Source organism: Salvia splendens, chromosome 10 (genome assembly GCF_004379255.2).
Source record: "Salvia splendens isolate huo1 chromosome 10, SspV2, whole genome shotgun sequence".
NCBI lineage: Eukaryota > Viridiplantae > Streptophyta > Magnoliopsida > Lamiales > Lamiaceae > Salvia > Salvia splendens.
Window position 1 is genome coordinate 13,096,197 of NC_056041.1, and position 17,486 is coordinate 13,113,682.

The window sequence follows — 17,486 nt, forward strand, 5'->3', positions numbered from 1 at the left end:
ATTTCCGGTTCAGGTACGATGCGGCTGGCAGACCCGGCCACACACCTATACAAAAGTGCACTGCGGCAATCAGGCAGTTGGCCTACGGAGGCGCGGCAAACATGTAGGACGAGTACCTCCACATCGGTGAGACGACTGCCCTGGATTGTCTGAAGTATTTTTGTCAGGGCGTCATTGAAATATTCCGTGATCAGTATCTTCGAAGCCCTACCCCTGAAGAGTGCCATGATCTGATGCAGATGCACAGGGAGAAGCATGGGTTCCCCGGATGTTGGGCAGCATAGATTGTATGCATTGGGAGTGCAATAACTGCCCCGCTGCTTGGAAAGGGTTCTACACGACCGGCTACAAGGGAAAGAATCCCACGATGATCCTCGAGGCCGTAGCTGATTACCGGCTGCGGATTTGGCATCATATTTTAGGGTAGCCGAGTCGAACAACGACCTCAACTCGTCGCCCCTTTTCAACGAGCAGTGCCAGGGCGTCGGTCCGGCCATCAGTTTGATCGCCAACGGGAACTAGCATGATATGGGCTACTACTTGGCGGATGTGATATACCCTAGGTGGCCCGTCTTTGTGAAGACGATCAGATGCAAATCAGATGAGAGGAAGGCCTACTTTGCGGAACAGCAGGAGTCGGCGCACAAGGACGTGGACATTTGGTGTGTTCCAGTCTCGATGGGGGACAATTAGGGGTCCAACGCGTTTGTGGCATGTCGACTGCATTGCTGATATAATGTACGCATGTATTATCCTGCACAACATGATTGTCGAAGATGAAGATGTACAACTGACTAGTTGGGCCAATGACGATGCTAATGAAGCCGGCCCAAGCCACGGCGTGGCCGCCCCCAACGTACGAAGGGGGGTACCTCACGATGAAGTCGGCCGCCTCAAGGCACATGCCGACATGCGCCAAGTGGATGCTCATATTCGACTCCAAAATGATTTAATTGAAGAGTTGTGGGCGCAGAGGACTGCACGTCGTTAATTTTTTTTAATTAATGTACTTTTCTTTAATTTAAATATTATTATTGAATTTTCCGTATCTGTGTCGTAAATTTAATTCCGTATTTTGTGTGATTGTTAATTATTTATTTTTTATAATTTTGTTTATTGTGGCAGAAGAAGTTTTGGCTAGCCTATGGCTAGCCTAAAGCCATTGGAGATGCTCTAAAAGTTCATTGATAAAGGTGGGCAAACAGGCGAAATGTTTAAAATCTTGAAAAGCAATCGAGATAAATTCTTTTTGAATTGTTGTCACTGATAATATTATTTTTATTTTTCAACGAAATGATGTTATTTTGTTTATAAATATACAATATTGATTAACTCATTGTCGGTGACATTCGACTTAGTATGGAGTAGTATAATTTTTCGGTTGGCATATCAGATGGAGTACTAATTTCACCAAAAATATCATCACACATAATTTTGAACAAATCCAAATTTCATAATTTTTCAAATTAATCTTCAAATTTGTGAGATTTTTATTTTTCAACGAAATGATGTTATTTTGTTTATAAATATACAATATTGATTAACTCATTGTCGGTGACATTCGACTTAGTATGGAGTAGTATAATTTTTCGGTTGGCATATTAGATGGAGTACTAATTTCACCAAAAATATCATCACACATAATTTTGAATAAATCCAAATTTCATAATTTTTCAAATTAATCTTCAAATTTGTGAGATAAGCTAAAATTTAACTTAATATCATGACTTTTTCGACAATCCGATTAGCATTAAGAATCCTACTTTTTTCCAGCATTTTTAAGAAATGTGAATAAAAAATAAAAGGAATATAAATTTCATTTTTATATAGACTATATTAACTTTATATTAATAAAATATAAATGAAATGCATTAATGAAATGAAAGGAATATAAATTGCATTTTATATCGATGATAATGCTATACTTATAAAATTCTTTTTTTGGAATACACTATTGTATCGAATCTTTTGCGTAACATCACTTGAACTGCTTTGGGACAATTGATTTGGATGGCATCGAATTTTGAGGGTCCGGACCAACTTTTATTATTTTTTTACTCTCTACTTTTAGGTAAGAGCACAACACCACATCCATGCTCTTCCGCAAAGACATACTCAAGGGTCCCATAATTCTATTATCCAATTTAAATAAAAACATTTCCATAATATTAAATGCATTAAAAATACCTGGAATACTATTACAAATTATAAAAAATTTAAAAATTACATAATTAAAATCCTAAAAATTAAAAATTATATAATTAAAATCCTAAAAATTAAAAACTATATAATTAAATTCATAAAATTAAAAAAATCCACTACTCGTGGCCGAATTTCGCCCAAATGTGTTTGATTAGGTCTTCTTGTAGCTCAGTGTGGGTTCGGGTATCGCGCATTGTGTTTCTTGTTTCGATCCTCTCGCCCATCGTCGTATGCACACCTCGGCGTGGGGGAGACTTCGCGGTTGAGCTTCCGGCTTCATCTTCGTCGTAAAAGTTAGCCGCCCTCGGTCCTTCGTTAGCTATAATCATGTTGTGCAAGATAATACACGTGTACATGATGTCGGCGATATTCTTAACGTATCACAGCCGAGACAGGGCCTTCACAATGTTGAATCGGCCTTGAAGGACGCCAAAAGCTCTTTCGACGTCTTTCCGAGCAGACTCTTGACGCTGCTAAAAAAGAACCTGTCTTGGGTCTTGAGGATTGCTGAACGTCTTCACGTAAGTCAACCACCTTGGGTAGATACCATCGGCGAGATAGTAACCCATGTGGTATGCATTTTCGTTGATGGTGAAGTCGATCGCCGGTGCTACACCATTCAAAACATCATTGAAGAGTGGTGAAGAATAGAGCACGTTCAAGTCGTTGTTGGATCCAGCAATACCTAAATATGCATGCCAAATCCATAGGCGGTAGTCGGCGACCGCTTCAAGAATAAGTGTTGGGCAGCCGCCTTTGTGGTCGCTTAAGTGTTGCCCTCTCCAAGTAGTCGGGCAATTCTTCCACTTCCAATGCATGCAGTCAATGCTGCCAAGCACACTAGGAAAACCGTGGACTGTTTCGTGAAGACGAAGCAACCGTTGACAATCATCGGTGGTGGGTGCCCGAAGGAATTCCTTACCGAAAGCAGAACGAACGTCGTCGCAAAAAATTTTAAGGCATAGGATTCCAGTTGACTCACCGACATGCAAATACTCGTCGAAGAGGTCAGCTGTTTGCCCAGTAGCAAGTTGTGGGATGGCACAAGTACACTTCTGCAACGCCGAGAGACTTTGCAGACTAGTTGTGTTTCTACTTGATTGAAAGTATTCAACACGAGCGGACAATGTGTTGACAATACGCATAAACAACCGTTTTAACATGTGAAAACGGCGCCGAAAGTAATCTTCCGGAAACTGCGGCTGGTCGGAAAAATAGTCGGCAACGAGCCTTTCGTTGGCTCCCTCCCGGTCACGGGGGATGTAGCGGCGAATTGATCTAGTTGGTCGAGGAGGAGGGGCGGGGGTAGTGGCGGCGACATAGGCTTCATATGCGGCACGATATTGTTCATAGTATTCTTGTTATTCGCGCTCCGCTTCTGCCATGATATCGGTGAAATCCATTTGAGAGGGTTTGAGTGAGAAAGGAAGATGGATGAGTTGTATGAAAAAATATGAATGAGAGATGAATGAGAGATGATTTGATGTGAAAAATGGATGATGAATGTGTGTATTTATAGATGATTTTGGGAATAAAAAAAATCAAAAAAATTCAGAAAACGGTAATAAAACGGCCATATTTTTGGGAATCTGAAAATATTTTTTTAAAATTTTGCTATTATTTTCGATTTAAAAAAATGAATTTCCAACGGATAATTCGTTGGCCAATAGAAACGCGCCACGTAGCATGTTCAGCGGCACGGACGTGCTCGATGCATCGAGCAGCGCCGTGCCAGCGGCGAGAGTGCAGCAGCGGCGACAGCTGTGCCGCGCCAGCGGCATGGATGCTGTCCATCCCAGCAAGCACCGCTGCGGATGCTCTTAAACTCAATCATTTTTAAAAGATAAAACTGCAAAACGACATAATTTCATTTTGGACACATCTATTTAACTTTATTTCAAGACCGATTAATCGTTTTACTTTACCAAGAGGTAAAATTCATTCTACACTTATCCATCAAACACTGTTAATTTCATTTTGGACACATCCATTTAACTTTATTTCAAGACCGATTAATCGCTTTACTTTACCAAGAGGTAAAATTCATTCTACACTTATCCATCAAACACTGTTAAATGGACATTCATTTGATCATTTCAACAATAATTTCCACATTTTAAATGGAGTATAATTTTGGATTAGTTACATTTGAAGGCACAACTTTTAAAGCTAAATTGCATCCATGGCGTCATTTGAAGTTTCAAACTACCAATTTAACAAAATTATTGTTTACGAATTATATATGCTCTGCTATTTACAATCGGTGAATCATTTCGATTATTGAGAGCTGCAACATATTCAATGGCAACCACCACACTTTCAAGCAACAACATATTCAATGGCAACCACCACACTTGCAAGATATGAATATTCAATTAGTACTAGTAATTACTACTCCCTCCGTCCCACTTAAGATGACATGTTTTTCTTTTTAATTTGTCATAACTAAGATGACACATCCCCTTTTTTGGAACCTTACTCTCTCTAATTAATATATTCAACCACTTTTTTCCATCCCTATTAAAATATCCATCTTTCTTTCTCTCTCTATTTTAATACTTTCACCAACATTTTTTCTCCCCAATTAAACGCATTCACCAATAACTCTTAAAATCCAGTGTCGGCTAAGGAATATGACATCTTAGCCGGGACAAAGGGAGTACTATCATTCAATTAATATTGAACGTCAATTCATATGTTAAAATGTTAGTAAGCCTCATTAAAATCAAGTCTTTAATCTCTCAATTCAAAAGCTTAAATGATGATAGTTCTTTAGAGCATCCGCAACGCGTCTCGTTGCTGTCTCTATCTCGTCTCGGAGAGACGAGACGGCAGCGAGACGGCGTTGCAGGGATACGTCTCGGTCTCGTCTCGGCGGGTGTCTCGTCCCGTAGGGACGGCTGGCGCGACAGCTCGCCACGTGGCGCGCTCTGGCGCTAGGCGTGACGCCCACTTGCCAGCCCGCGAGTGGGCGTCGTCATTTTTATTTTAATTTAAAAATACGGTAATGTTACCGTTTTTTTTTACCGTTTTCAACGGTATTTTTTTATTATTTATTTATTTTTTCTTTTTTTACTCTATAAATACTCCCCTTTCATCCTCATTATACACACAAACACACATCTATTCTTCTCAAATCATCTCTCTTTCCTCTCCAATTTTCATCTCACCTCTCCAATTTTCATCTCAAAATGTCCGGCAATGGAAACGAGGGCGTCTCCGGCGGATATGACTTGAACACAATTGGCGTCTGGGGGGCATGTACAATGTCTTGGGTGCTGCCGGTTCCGATTCGTCGACGCCGGGCACCCAAGGCTCGTCGACGCCGGTGGGCCGGCGGCGTACCAACCACCCTATTTTGATGTGGATGCATACTCTCGTCCCTCCGCCCCGAGATATGGGCAATCGCAGGGATTATCCCAAATTAGGGAGGATTTTCCGGATGAACCCAATCCGGAAGGAGGACGAGGCGGTGGAAGCTCCAGGGGTCGCGCATTCGACGCCGTGGAGGAAGAGGAGGAGGCGGCCGAGGAGAAGGAGGATATAGGTCGTCATCCATACAGCCGCAATGACACGATGACTCTGTTCAACGCTTGGGTCAGCGTCTCGTATGATCCCATCATCGGGAATCAACAAACCCACAAGTGTTTTTGGGAAAAGGTCACCGATGCCTATAACGAGAACAAGCCGTCTCGGTCCCGCCGCCGCACCATGAAGATGCTCCGCAGTCATTTTGACCGAGTCGACAGAGATGTTAAAAATTTTTGCGGCATCTACAAGAATGAAGAGGCTCAATACCAAAGCGGAGCCAGTGGAGCCGACATTATGAGAGCGGCTATGCGAGTCTTTTTTTACGACAACGGCAAAAAATTCAAACATGTCGATGTTTGGGAGGCCGTCAAAGGCGTTGAAAGGTGGGCCGGTGGTGTCCAGTCCAGCACGGGCTCGAGCTCGAAACGCACCAAGCACACGGCGGGTGGCCAATACTCGTCTAATGAGGGCGGGTCAGGCAACGCCTCACAAGAGGTTGAGGGCACGACCATCGATGCAGGGGGCTCCTCTCGTGGGCATCGTCGACCGCAAGGGACCAAGGTGGCAAAGGCGGCTAGAGGGAGGAGGGGCTGAGGCGAATCAAGCCAGACGGGCACGGTCTCAGGCTCGAACACCCTATTGTCCATGTACTTGACCGCCACGATGGCTGACACTTCCTGCATGACGCCTCCCCAATATCAAGCCCATCTTGCCGGAATTGAGTATATGGCAAGACAAATTGGTATTCCGCCTCCAGGTAGCTTGAGTGCACCGCCACCGCCTTCGGGGGATGATTCGTCGGCGGAGTAGTTCTACTCAATTTCTATAAAATTGTATTTTAAATTATGTAAGTTTTTTTTTTTACGATTTTAATTATGTGCTTTTTTTATTTTTTTGAATTTTAAGTTGTAATTTTATTTTATTTAATGAAGTGTGTTTTTATTAATTGAATTTGTTGGAATAAAAAATAAAAAAATGAAATTGAATGAATAGTTAAGGGATGAGATGGTTAAGAGATGGAAGGTTGCATGTGCTGTCTCTTAGTTAAAAGATGAGATGAAAAGTACAGTGGGGCCCATGAATAGTGAAGGGATGAGACGATTAAGAGACGGATAAGAGACAGCGTTGCGGAGGGAGTTGACTTGAAAATAATCTGATTTGAGAGTAGTTGGACTGAAATAAATAAACAAACAAATAAAGTACTAGACATTAAGTTGTCAAGGTACGATGGTTGGTAATGGTATAATTAAAAAGTAATTAGAAATTATAATTCTAACGGAACTCTTTAATTATTTACTCTATTTTCCAACAATCTACTGGTACTAGATACTATCTATGATCAAATTATATTTATGTGGTTCTTTACTTCATCATTACCACACTCTGTTTTATATTTCAATCATTGCAACTTTAAAAACAAATACTTGGACCATTTTTCCCTAATCAGCCAAAACAACAAAAAATTAAAACTAAATTTACTACAAAAACAAAAAATTAATATAAAAAAACATCAACAATTACATGGATAGAGTATTCAACCCCCCAAATAACATATACACACCTCTTAAAAGTACTATTTTGCCACAATAGAATTAATTACCTCAATCGAGCTCCGAAATAATTTCGTATCGTGTTCGTGTTCGTGCGCTCCGAGAAGGGTAGCCGCAAGAACCATAGCCTGCAAAACACACAAATCATCACATCACATTATACATATATCTAAGGGAGAGAGTTTAGCTAACTCACTAGGATTAATAGCGGTGACGGCCGCCGTCTGCTTGAAGCCGCAGTCGCCGGAACTCCTGCTATAAGATTGATAAAAAAAATTCATAGCATAAGAGCGTGTGATGCAACATTTGCAGGTTCAAAACATGCACCACCGGGCCCAATCGGCCCCACAATCGATGCCTCAACCGCAAGCATAATCGAGATTCGCTTGCAGATGAGCATCGGTTATACCTGGCCTAGGCATGCACCAACCTGCTATAACCGGGCTCGGTACTGGATTGATCGTCGGAGTCATCGGAGCCGGATTCAACGGGGTCGCCACCGGCGTCGTCGGAGCCGGAGTCTTAGGACTTGTCGTTGGTGCCGGAGTCGCCGGGGTCGTAGCCGGAGTTGACGAGGTCGGGGCCGGAGTCTGACCAAAATCAACCAATACTATATCAGATTGACAATACATACTACTCCCTCCGTCCCAACTTAGTTGAGAAGTTTCTTTTCAGCACGGAAATTAAGAAATTACATTGGTTCATAGGATTGAATATATATAAAGAAACCTCATGATAAAATATCCCTAAAAGCATGTAACACATCAGTTTATATCATTCAAAGTAAAATCACTATAACAAGAAAGATATGCCTCACCTGTGTACTCTTAGCGAGTCCAACATCATAGGTCGCTGAAAGGTCGGGCATGAAGAGTCCGAACGAGCGCTCAGAGGCAGGGCCGGGTTTCAAATCCTCGTCATAGAGCGCAAATATGTAGGTATCCACGGATTTTTCCAGGCATAAGGGGTGTCCCGACCTTCGACCTTAGGTGGTTTATCAAGTTCCCATTGTAGGCTTCGCGTTTTCCAAAGTAGTACCAACTTCGTTGGAGTCTCCTTTATAAGGCCAACCTGTCTCGGCAACCACAATCTCGACATCTTTGAACCCCGACGACTTCAAGGCCGAGTAAATCGCATCAAGCTAAGATCAACAGAAGATAGTACAATTTAGCCGAGGAGGAGGAGAAGTTCGAAAGAAAGGTGTGGTGTTGGTTCACACGAAACAAAAGCAAATTCATATGGAACAGAGTAGTACAAGAAGAAAAGTTCAAAGCTGCATATCAATCTTGAAATAAATTTTGATGGCATATCTCTACATGAATGAAGATATTTTGAGTAAAAACTATTGTAGGGGAAAATCATGGTAACAAAAATATGTGAGCTCACATTTATAACAAGATAGATATTCCAAGAAACACATTCATGATTCATCACAACATCATGAAATCCAACACCAGATTTAGGTGATAAAAACATAGATATATGATAAAAATCCAAGAAATTTACCTGAGCATCCCACATGTTCATGTACTTGATGCCGGTGTTCGCGTCCGGTCGGCCAGCATTCGGTTGGAACAAACAGAAGGCCTTCGTCTCGGGCCTGGGGTCGTCCCGGTACGCAAAGAAGGGGTAAGGATTGATCATCAAGGGGGCGCCGTTCGTGCTGAGGAATTGCAGCAACCCTTTCATCGTGTCTCCGTATCCGAAAGCCCCTCCAGACGGGGGCTCCGACGCGCTTAGCACCGCCATCGAATGGACCGTCGACACCTTGATCTTCCCACCCAATGATGCTGCCATTTTGTGAGATCATCAAAAATTCCAACTCTGTTACAATAAAACTCGAATTAATTTGATCAAATTTGAATGTGGTGGTGATGAATACCAGCATTGAGGGCATTTTGGACATTTTGCATGGCGGGCACGAGCTGCGCCGCCAGAGACTGATCGGTGAGGGTGACGACCTCGTTGCCGACGGTGACGACGATGATCTTGCTGGCCGGGTAGAAGGCCAGGACGTTGGAATTGACCCAATTGCCGGCGAAATTGGGGTCGGAGGCGAGTGCCGGAATGTCGCCGTTGGCGGCGCCGATGACTATTCCGATGCCGGTGTTGGCGAGCGCCTTGATGATCGCCGGGTCCGCGCCGTACAGGCGGACCTTCTCGATGCTCGTCGACTGCAGGAGCTTCACCGTCGCCTCCAGCGGCGGCAGGTTGTCCGCCACCTGCCCGTAATTTACTCCGATGAACGACTCCGAATCTTCACAAATAAATGAGTTTTAAATTTGGTAAAAAACACGTCTTCTTTAATTGCATAAAAATAGAAACTTTCTTTTACTGATAAATAAATTACATGAAACGCTGCTTATGCTTTACAAGATGGCAAGGAATTTTTGGGAGAAAGATGAACAGTTTCTTGATTCAAACATGATGGAAATTTGAAATTATAAAATATTATCTCATTCAAGAAAATGGGCGGTGTTAAAAAAGGAATCTTGACAAGTTCATTCAAGAATGAAAGAAACACCATTGAAGTTCAGCTGAGAGAGAGAGTTAGACTTACTTGCAGAGTGAAATGAAAGCAGTAAAAAACAGAAAACTGCAGAATATGTCTGGACCTCTGACGCCATGGGTGTTTGTGTAATGACTATGTGTTTATTTTGAGGGGATGGGAATGAGGACAAAGATGAGAGGAAGAAGAAGAGGTGTGTGTATTGTAGTAAGAGAAGTGCAGCATAAATTTGGAGTGAGAGAGGGGGTTTGGAAAATAGAAACGTGGAAGATTGGGTAGTTAACATGGTGGAAGTAGACATGCCGGCGGTTCCGGTTTCGAGAAATGTGGAACCGGAACCGAACCGTGAGGCTATTTCACGGTTTCGGTTTGAAAACCGGGGGTTCTGGTTCTAAACCGCCGGTTCTCCGGCGGTTTTTTTCATGGTTCCGAACTGCCGATTTCCAGCAGTTTTTCGCGGTTCCGGCTAGATTTCACGGTTTTCCGAGGTTTTTCACTGTTCCGATTTGGAACCGTCCAGAATCGGCGGTTCCGGCACGGTTTCGGTTCATAAAATTTGGAACATGAATCGGCCCGCAGTTCAAAATATGACGGTTCCGATTCAAGAAAAAAGTCACGGTTCCGGTTCAGAATCGGAACCGGAACCGGAACCGGCGGTACGATTCTGCGGTTAACCGCCGGAACCGAAAACCTTGGGCATCTCTAGGTGGAAGAAAGAGGGGTAGAATTGGAAAGTTGAAGCAATGGAGAGAAGTATTTTTGTTCTTTCAAATACTTCTCATCTAAGGAAATTAATGACTACTTTAATTGGATTTGCTTTATGGAACACATTCAAACCCTTTCTTTAAGTACCGAAATAAAATAAAAGCAATTTTAAATGTCATTGATTTGTAACTTTGTTGTACTTATGTGAGAATGAAAATGGAATATAAAAGGAACAAATAAGATCAAAGAGGCATTTTAATAGGTAGTGTTGTGATTTAGTTAATTATTTGGATGTTGTTTGTGGAGTGGTAGTATGTTTGGCTATAAATTATTTGAACACATTTACAGCAAATAATGAGCCAAGTTGAAGTCGTTGCACTTGGACACTAAGTAAACGATCTTCTTTATCTATCTTTTTTGAGGACTCACTTTATCAACATAATTAGAGTAGGGCTACTATAAGCTTTTTCCATTCAACCATAAATTGAATGAATTTAATCATTCACTATCCTAAGTTAAAGATATACCATTAGATTCTAGGAGTATTTATAAGAAACTTTTGCATTTAGGTTTTCGAATATTCTTTTATCATATCTTTCAATAAATTGATTCTAAACACCATCTTATGTTTTTCGAATTTGAATATGCTATCTATCTTATGGATTTTAAATCTTCAATATTTATTCTTCTTTAAAAGGAACAGTGTTTTCCTCCTTTATTGTTTGAAAGAAAGCTTAATGTAGACCCTGAACTAAATTTGCCAAGAAAAGAAAGTTGGTTCGAGTGTACCTAATATCTTTATTACGTCAGATTGGGCAGAAAAATGAATACACAGTCTGAAAAATGAGTACAAACATAAGGCATCCACAACGCTGTTCCTATACCGTTCCTTAAACCACTATTTGAGGGCCCCACTGTACTTTTTTACTCCATTCCTTAACTAAGGAACGGAACCTGCAACCCTCCGTTCCTTAACCGTTCCTTAAATTACTATTCATTCTATTTCAATTTTTATTTTATTTCCAACTAAATTAAATTAAATAAACACACTTTATTAAAAAACAAACATACTTTATTAAAAAACAAACATACTTCATTAAAAACACACAATATTAAAAAAAATTACAACTTAAACGTGGGAAAATAAAAAAACTACTCCGCCGGCGAATCATCCTCCGGAGGCGGTCGAGGTTTAGGGGGAGGGGGAAGACCAAGTAGTCCTGCCATATGCACAATTCCGTTCCACCAGGCCGTGTATTGGGCGTACGAGAAGCGGGAAGTGTCCGCCATTGTGGCGGTTATGTACGCCACCATAAGTGTGTTCGAGCCTCCTTGTGAGCCCGATCCCGAGGCCGACTGGCTTGATTCTCCTCGGCCCTTCCTCGCTCTAGCCGCTTTCGCCGCCTTCGTCCCTTGCGGACGACGGCGCCCACGGCTAGATCCCTCGTACTCGGCGGCCGTAACCCCAACCTCCTGCGTGCCACGATCACTGGGCGCATCGGTGTCACCAGACGAGTACTGGCCGCTCGTCGTGTGCTTCGTCCGCTTTGAGGTTGATCCCGAGCTGGAGGGGACACCACCGGCCCACCTTTCCTCGTCCTTGACGAGCTGCCAAATATCAACATATTTGAACTGTACACCGGTGTCCTGGTGGAAGGCGCGCATAGCCGCCCTCAGTATGTCGGCGCCCGAAGCTCCGCTTTGGTAGTGCGCCGCTTCGGTGGAGTAGATCCCGCAGAATTTTTTGACCTGTAAATCGACTCGGCCAAAGTGAGCACGAAGCATTGTATATTTGCGCTTCCGGGCCCCTTTCGGCTTAGTCTCGTGGTAGACATCACGGACCTTTTCCCAGAAGCACTTGGCGGCTTGTTGGTTGCCGACGATGGGATCATATGAGACGGTGAGCCAGGCGGTGTACACCGCCTTTGTTTCTTCGTTGGTGTAGGGATGCCGGCCCAGATCCTCCGGCTCCTCCTCCTCATCCTCCTCGGGTGCCTCAGACGCAGCCCTGTAGCTTCCACCGCCTCGGCCTCCTCCCTGAGTGGGTTCAACGGGGATATCCTCCCGAATCTGGGACAAACCCTGGGAAAGCCGCGAGCCGGAGCCTCGAGCGTAGGCATCCACATCGAAAGTGGGTGGTTGGTACCCACCCGGCGTCGCCGACCCTGCGTGCCCGGCGTCGATGACCCAGAACCACCAAGTGTGTTGTACATGGTCTCCCAATCGCCGAACGCGTTGAGATCCCACCCTCCAGCGCCGCCACCACCGTAATTGCCGTCGCCGGACATTTTTTGAAGAGATAGAATATGAAAATTGGAGAGAAATTGATGTTGATGTAGGAAGAATAGATGTGTAGTTGTGTATAAAATGAATGAATTAGGTGTATTTATAGAATAAGAAAATAAAAATAAAAATTAAAAAAATTAAGAAAAGTAAAAAAAACGGTAATGTTACCGTTTAAAAAAAAAAAAATTTTAAAAATTCGATTTTTATAAAAAAAATAATTATTGCGTCATTGCTGACGTGTCCCACTCGCGGGCCGGCGAGTGGGAAGCACGCACGCACGGGGATCGGCCACGTCGCCCAGGCGCGTGGCGGCTTGTTCCGTGCCGCGTTACGTGCCGTCGGCACCCGGCACGGAATGGGAACGAGACGGGAGCGGAATGCAGCGCCGCAACGCGTTCCGCGGCGAAACCGTTCCGGCGGAACGGCACGCGGAACGGTTTCGGCACGCGTTGCGGGTGCTCTAAGGCAGATATTGAAAGTTTCGACAGACCAAAATTCAAAAATCAAACTGTTAGTGTTTGAGCTCATCAAGATCGGATTGAGCTGGTGGAAGAATCAAGTCAGGAAATAGCCGTTGGGAACCAAAACAGGAACTAGCCGTTGGAAACGGTTATAACCGTGTTCGGCAAAGGAGCTGTTCGGCCAAAGGAAGCTGTTCGGCAAAAGGAAGCTGTTCAGCAATTGGAAGCTGGTCGGCAAAAGGAAGCTGTTCAGCAATTGGAAGCTGTTCGGCAATTGGAAGCTGTTCGGCAAAAGGAAGCTGTTCAGCAATTGGAAGCTGTTCGGCAATTGGAAGCTGTTCGGCAAAGGAAGCTGTTCGGCGGTTTTCTTGATCGATACTTCTTAAGGGAGTTGCGATTCATTCCGGAACAAAACAACAACAGAAATCAAAAGTGATAGAGAGAGAATTCAAGAGAGGAAGTGTTATCTTTCAGCTGTGCGTTTTTAGCTCTCGAAGCAAGAAGTTTTCGGGCGAGTTGAGGGTTTTCCATCTTGTAAATTCTTGAGAGTTTTGAGTGCTCTCATGTTTGTAATTTCTCGAGTGATCAATAAAGAAACACACCAGATTCTGCCCGTGGATGTAGGCTTACGCCGAACCACGTAATTCGCCTGTGTTCTTCCTTGCATGTTGTCATTTCATTAATTTTGCATTTCGATCATCACAACCGTAGGTTCGTTCTTCACAACGTGGCGCCGTCTGTGGAAAATTCGTCCACTGAATTGATCGAGAAGGCATAAAGTTTTGGGAGTTCTTTCTTTGTTTCCTCAAGAAGGCGCTCAACCTGTTTGAATAATGGCTTGCAGCAAGGTTTGATGTTGAAAAGTTCACAGGCCGAAATGATTTTGGCCTATGGAGGCTGAAGATGAAAGCAATCTTGATGCAACAGGGTTTATGGGAAACCCTAAATGGTGGAGGGCAGAAAGTAATGAGGAGAAGAAGCCCGAGCCTGATGAAAAGGAGAAGGCAAAGGCTCAAGACAGAGAGTACAAGGCATATAGTACCTTGATACTCAACCTCAATGACAGAGTCCTCAGAGAAGTTTCAAAGGAGGAGACAGCGGCTGGAGTTTGGTCCAAGTTGGAGTCATTATACATGGCCAAATCCTTGGCAAATCGGCTGCACCTGAAGCAGAAGAAACTTCTCACTTTCAAGATTGCTGATGGAAAAGGTGTGTTGGAACAGCTCGAAGAATTTGGGAAAATGCATTGATGATCTTGAGAACATTGATGAAGAGATTAAAGATGAGGACAAGGCTCTGATGTTGTTGAATTCCTTGCCACCAAGTTATGAGCATTTCAAGGATGCTATACTTCTTGGTAGAGAGTCCAAGATTGGATATGAAGAGGTGTACTCTGCTCTAAAGCTCAAGGAAATCCAGAAATCTAATCCAAAGTCCACTGAAATGGTGTCTAAGAGTCTGAATGTTGCTGATCACAAGAAGAATGTGAAAAGAAAGTCACAGAAGAAAGCCTTGGAAAAACAAGACAGCTGACTGGAAAGAGACCAGATCATGCCATCACTGCAAGAAACCAGGCCACATAAAGAAGAATTGTTGGGTTTGGAAGAAGAAGCAGGCCGAGGAAGAGAATGGCAAGAACAATGCTGATATTGCAGAAGAGTTGGTGGTCCCGGAGGCTCTGTGTGTGACTGAGGACATGGAAGAACTTCCATGGATCATGGATTCTGGATTGTAGCTTCCACATGTGTCCAACTAGAAGTCATTTTGAGGAAATCAAGAATGCAGCTGGATCAGTTTTTGTTAGGAAATGACCAGATATTGCAGAATCAGAGGAATTGGGTCCATCAGGCTTAGACTTCATCATGGCTCCATCAGGTTACTCACTGGTGTGAGGTTTATTCCAGAGATTAAGAGGAATTTGATCTCTATTGGAGTGTTGGATTGCAGCAGGATATAATTGCATATTATCTGATGGGATTATGAACATCGTCAAGAATGGTGATGTTGTTATGATGGCTGAGAGAAAGAGAAGCCTATACTAATCTAAAGGCAAGTGTGGTTACTGGATCTGTGAATCTGGTGCAGGGTATTAGACTTAAGAATGTGGCATCTCAGACTCGGACACTTGGGAGAAACTGGAATTACAGAATTGGCCAAGAAGGAGCTGATTAAGCTGGAAAATCCCAATGAGCAGTTGGGTTTGTGTGTGAGCAATGTGTGCTCGGAAAGAGTAAGAAGAAACTGCCCTATGGAAGAGGATATCACAGCTCAAAGTCACCACTAGGACTATGCCACAGTGACTTGTGGGGCCCAGCTACACCAGCTTCATTGGGTGGAGGAGGTAGATACTTTCTATCCATTATTGATGATTTTTCTAGAAAATTATGGGTGTTTATCTTGAAGGAAAAATCAGAGACATTCATGAAATTCAAGGAGTGGTGTAGGGAAGTGGAGGTGGAGAAAGGGTGTTCTTTGAAGTGTTTAAGAACTGATAATGGGCTGGAATTTCTGAGTGGGGAGTTTGATTCTTTCTGCAAGCAGAAAGGTATGAAGAGACATAGGACATCTCCATCTAATCCCCAACAGAATGGAGTTGCTGAGCGCATGAATAGAACCATCCTAGAGCGAGTTAGATGTATGCTCTTTGGCTCTGGAATGGCTAAGAGATTCTGGGGTGAGGCTGTGAGTATGGCAGCAGTTCTCATCAATAGAAGTCCTTCTTCAGCTATAGCTTTTGACACTCCTGATCAGAGATGGTATGGAAAGGCCATGATTATTCGAATATGAAGATTTTGGTTGTATGGCTTATGCACACATCAAGCAAAGTAAGTTGGAGCCAAGGGCCTTGAGATGTGTGATGATTGGATACCAAAAGGGAGTGAAGGGCTACAGACTGTGGTGCATAGAGCCAGGAAATCAGAAAGTTATTATCTCTAGAGATGTGCAATTTGAAGAAAGTAGGATGCCATTTCTAGAAAAGGCTCAAGAGAGCCAGAGGCCATCTCATTCTGAGAAAGAACCAGAGCCTGAGAGGATGGTGGAGATGGGTGTTCCAGAACCTGAGGAGGGCTGAGGAATCAGTTCAGGTGGAGGTTTCTGGAGCAGATAGAATTGCTGAGCCTGAACAGCAGATGGGAAATCATAGTGAACAAGAAGAAGCAGATGCTGATGTCTTGAACCCTGAAGAAGAGCAGCAGGATTTGGGTGACTATGTTCTAGCCAGAGATAGGGTCAGAAGAATCCCTAAACCATCTACAAGATACAGTGAAGAAGAATACTTGCTATATGCACTATGTGTTGCAGAAAACATAGAGTATGCAGAGCCTTCAAGCTTCAAGGAAGCTATGAGTTCTAAGGAGAGCAAGCAGTGGATGGAGGCTATGATAGATGAAATACAGTCCCTGATCAAGAACAAGACATGGGTGCTTGTGAAGAGACCTTCCACACAAAACCAGTGAGTTGTAAGTGGATATACAAGAAAAAGTTGGAGGTTGGGAACAAGATTAGGTTCAAGGCTAGGCTTGTAGCTCGGGGGTTCACACAAGAGGAGGGAATAGACTATAATGAAGTATTTTCTCCAGTGGTAAAGCATGCCTCAATCAGAATTTTGCTAGCTATAGTTGCTCAACAGAAGTTGGTTTTGGACCAACTTGATGTGAAGACAGCCTTTTCTTCATGGAGAGCTTGAGGAAACTATATACATGAATCAGCCAGAGGGATTTGTGATACATGGGAGTGAAGATAAGGTTTGTCTACTAAAGAAAAGTCTATACGGTTTGAAGCAAGCAAGTAGACAATGGCATATCAAGTTTGATGAACATATGCAGAGTATGGGATTTATAAATTCCAGATATGATAGTTGTGTCTACTTCAAATCAAAGTCTGAGGGACCTGCTGTGTATTTGCTATTATATGTAGACGACATCTTGCTTGCTGGACCAGATAGACAGGAGCTAGATAGGGTGAAAGCCTTATTGAAAAAGGGATTTGAAATCAAGGATCTGGGGAGTGCTAGCAAGATTTTGGGAATGGATATATTCAGAAATGCAGATAAGAGGGTGTTGTGGTTGTCCCAAGAAGGCTACATTCAGAAAGTACTGCGCAAATATCAGATTGACAAGAGTAGAACAACCTCAGTGCCACTATCACAACAGACTAAGCTGTCCAAATCACAATGTCCCAGAAATCAGCAAGAAGAAAGAGAGATGAGCCAGATACCTTATTCCAACATAGTTGGGAGTG

At 43.2% G+C, this 17,486-nt stretch overlaps 1 pseudogene; it reads right to left on the minus strand.

The window, feature by feature from the left end:
- Nucleotides 1-7,207: 7,207 nt before the first annotated feature.
- Nucleotides 7,208-10,059, minus strand: LOC121750217 (annotated as a pseudogene).
- Between the last annotated feature and the right edge of the window lie 7,427 nt (nt 10,060-17,486).